This window comes from Delphinapterus leucas, chromosome 4, assembly GCF_059928025.1.
Source record: "Delphinapterus leucas isolate spDelLeu-1000000601 "Yukka" chromosome 4, BTC_Dleu_Yukka2, whole genome shotgun sequence".
Taxonomy (NCBI): Eukaryota; Metazoa; Chordata; class Mammalia; order Artiodactyla; family Monodontidae; genus Delphinapterus; species Delphinapterus leucas.
Window position 1 is genome coordinate 13335570 of NC_143132.1, and position 4244 is coordinate 13339813.

A 4244-nucleotide genomic window follows, 5' to 3' on the forward strand; every position below is an offset into this window, starting at 1 on the left:
GGTCTACCGTTTCAGACATTCACTCTCACGTCCCTGAGTATTTGCCATGACTTGCAGGCGCCATGTAGAGAGGATATTTTTAGCAGTTGTTGACACATCGAGGCTCCAGGCAGCAATCATCCAGCTCGTGGCTGCATCAGTATCCTTCCCTTGTCATGACGTCACCTGATTTCTTTTAAGGCGTCGGAGCACTCCTTTTAGCTTCTCACTTGAGGGCTGATATTTAAGGGCCTGTTTTGGTTCCATCTTCAGTTTTGAATTCATGTAACCCATGGCAACCCTGAGGCTCCTGGAGCTGACTGCTGTATTCAGTTTCCACAAGGCTGAGTTGAGAAGTGGGAAAAGGAGTTGGCCACAGCGTGGAAAATGGCGGTAGGGCCACAGGGAGATAAAGCTTTGGCAAACTTGATGGCTCGTTAACCACACAAACCCTCTGAGGGGCATGTGACTCTCCCTCAGAGCTTTCATTAGTGGAATGAAGTCCCGAGAGCAGAGTTAATGAGCCCAGGATCTGGGGGTTGGGCTCCCCATGAGCCACCCGGCTGCATATGGATAAACCATGTTTTCACAGCCACATCACCCACCTGGGTCAGTCTCTCAAAACCGTGCTCTTACAATTATGCCTGGGGGATGGCTTGAACAGGGCCACTGCCCAACTCCAGAAGGTCCCATTACCATTGCATTTTATAGAGATTGGTACATCCTAGACTATGTATCTTCTTGGAATACAACAAGGAATATGTGCCCCTCCCCATTTGTACAACCTGCCTCCCTACTTGACGAGGCAATTTGGAAAAGGAGTCAAGAGATCTGGCTCTGATCCCAACTCCGTCACTGACCAGTTCTGTGACCTCTCTCTGAGGCCATTTTCCTCATCATAAAGAGTGATTCCATGGGTTGATTTGGATTTTGAGGGATTCTTCTTTGTGGGTGCTCTAGCACCCTCCAGTTCTTTGTGTTCATGTTTTTGAGAGTAAAGGACCACCCTTGGGAAGACAGCTGAAAAGAGAATGGATTGGTAGATAGCATCATCTTCATGTACCTCTTTATAAACAGCAGCCCAGGGCCTACAGGACTAAACCCAAGTCTCTTTGAAGGTCCCTAAGGTCCCACCCTCTCCAAACTCATGCCCCACTTCTCCATCTCTCTCATCCGGTGTTGTAATTATAACATCTTCTCAAGGCCTCAGTACCCCCCAGTCTGTAACTCCGTTTTTCCTCCAGCTCTTTCCTCTTCCCCTCTTGAAGTGGGAAACCCTCCTACAGATTCAACTTCGATGCTGACTCCTACAGGGAGGCCTCTCTGACTCACTCTGGCTGAGTCAAAGCTCCTAAGACACAAAACTTGAATACAATTCACTCCATTCCTGAGTGTGGGCAGGCAGAACGTGAGTGTCGACAGAGCCTCATTCCTCATGTTCTCATGCCTCCTAGGACAACCCCTACCCATAGGGATTCTCCTGTGAATTCCAGTTTTTCTATTTGCAACTCTGCATTACCTTTGCATTAAACAGGAAAAAAAAAGTAAGATAAATGATTATGGACTCAATGCAGATTATACTCAGTGATGGATGTCTGAATTCCCAATCTCAAGTTCTCTTTGAGTTTTGAGGATAGAACCCTATGCTTCAAGCTGCCATTTAACCCAGCCTGCCCTGTCCTTCACCTTAATCACTCATTATATCAGTTAGGTTTGGCAAGAGAGGAATGCTAAAATTTCTTTTGAATTTACATATTTGAACATGGATAAGCCCTCCCCCCCTTATATAAAAATAACATATTAGAATAGTTAGGGGTGTTAAAAATAGGGCTCCCAGATAAAATGAAAGACAAACAGTGAAATTTGAATTTCAGATAAATGGTAAATAAACTTCTTAGTATAACTATGTCCCAGTGTATAACGTCCTTACTGTGGGACATACACTAAAAACTACTTTACTATTTATCTGAAATTCAAATGTAACTGGTGTCCTCTATTTTTATTTGCTAAACCTGGCCACCCTACTTAGAAGTCACCTCCCCTAACTTCCCTTCAGCACAGGACCACCTTTGACAACATCGTTTACACGTGATCCTGTTGTCTTTTTTTTTTTTTTGGCTGCATTGGGTCTTAGTTGCTGTGCACAGGCTTTCTCTAGTTGTGGTGAGCGGGGACTACTCTTTGTTGCAGTACTTGGGCTCTAGGTGCGCGGGCTTCAGTAGTTGTGGCACGTGGGCTCAGTAGTTGTGGCTCGCAGGCTCTAGAGCTCAGGCTCAGTAGTTGTGGCGCACGGGCTTAGTTACTCTGAGACATGTGGGATCTTCCCGGACCAGGGCTCGAACGTGTGTCCCCTGCATTGGCAGGTGTATTCTTAACCACTGTGCCATCAGGGAAGTCCCTTGTCTTCCTTAAATCCTCTTAGGAGACAGTCCATATAATTCTGGACAATTTTCATCGTGAGAAAGTGCTTTGTTATAGTGAGGCAAAGTCTGATTTCCGCATTTTTCATCCAGTGTTATTCTAGTCTCATCACTATTCTTTCTTTCTCTTTTTTTTAATCCACTTCTTATTCTTTGCTTAGTTTTATTTATTTATTTATTTTTGGCTGAGCAGCTTGCGGGAGATTAGTTCCCAGACCAGGGGGATTGAACCCTCACCCTCAGCAGTGAAAGTGCAAAGTCCTAACCACTGGACTGCCAGGTAATTCCCCTCATCGCTATTTTTTAATAATAATTTTTAAAACTACATATTTTGGGACTTCCTTGGTGGTGCAGTGGTTGAGAATCCGCCTGCCAATGCAGGGGACATGGGTTTGAGCCCTGGTCCGGGAAGATCCCACATGCCGCAGAGCAACTGGGCTCATGTGCCACAACTACTGAGCCTGCGCTGTAGAGCCAGTGAGCCACAACTACTGAGCCTGCATGCCGCAGCTACTGCAGCCCACGTGCCTAGAGCCCGTGCTCTGCAACAAAGAGAAGCCACGGCAATGAGAAGTCCACACACCACAACAAAGAGTAGCCCCCGCTCTCAGCAACTAGAGAAAGCCCACACGAAGACCCAACGCAGCCAAAAAATAAATAAACAAATAAACTTATTTTTAAAAAACCAACTACATATTTTGTTTACAGAAAAGTTTATACCACAAACAGCAGTTCCCTGTTCCATTCGTTCCCATTCCTGAGCATTTCTTTCTAAACTTTTAGCTCTTTCTTCTGGTAGACACTTAATAAGCAGTATTAAGTGCTACTTCATTACTGTTTTATTATTTTTGCAAATTTTATTATAAAAATTTTCAAACATTCAAAAGTAGGGAGAACATTATAATAAGCCACATGTATCCCTCACCCAGTTTCAATCATGATCAACTCATAAACCATCTTGTTTCACCTAGACTCCCATACTCTATCTCTCCCCTTTCTCCCACCACTGGCACCAAGATATCATATCATTTTACCTATAAATGCTGCAAGTACAGCTACTTCTTTATTCAGCACTTTGGATCTTGTCTATTGAGTCTGTCTTAGACCCTTAGGGCTGCTATAGCAAAATAGCACAGACTGGGTGGCTTACAAACAACAGAAATGTATCTCTTAAAATTCTGGAAGCTGGGAAGTCCAAGATCAAGGCATCAGCAGATTCAGTGTCTGATGAGGACCCACTTCCTGGTTCATAGACAGCTCACTATGGCAGGAGGGACAGGGGAGCTCTCTGGGTCTCTTATATAAGGGCTCTAATCTTATTCATGAGGGCTTCACCCTCGTGACCTAATCACCTCCCCCAAATCCCCACCTCCTAATACCATCACATTGGGGGTTAGGATTTCAACATATGAATTTTGTGGAGGGCACACAAACATTCGGTCTATAGCAGGGTCCTAATATACAAGATCATTCAGCACCTGGAAGCCATCCGTTGTCCCTCATTTACTTCCTCTTACCCTCCCGAAAGTTATATGATGATTTTTGGTTAAACCAGTATTTCAGAATTTACTTATTATGATTAAATGAAATATCAGTCATTGGTGAGCCAAGTAGAATACCATGGCTACGTTTCCTTTCTTGTACACCATTTTGCTCTTCTTGGAGTTTATAAGTACTTCTTTTTCATTATAGTCCCCCAGTATCTGTCCTTCTCTTCTTTCTTGTCATAATAGAAATCTCCTACCCAGTTTGTTACATGGTACCCAGAGAAACAGAACCAATAACAACCAATAGGAGATATACATACATATATGTGTGTATATATATGTGTATATATATATATAT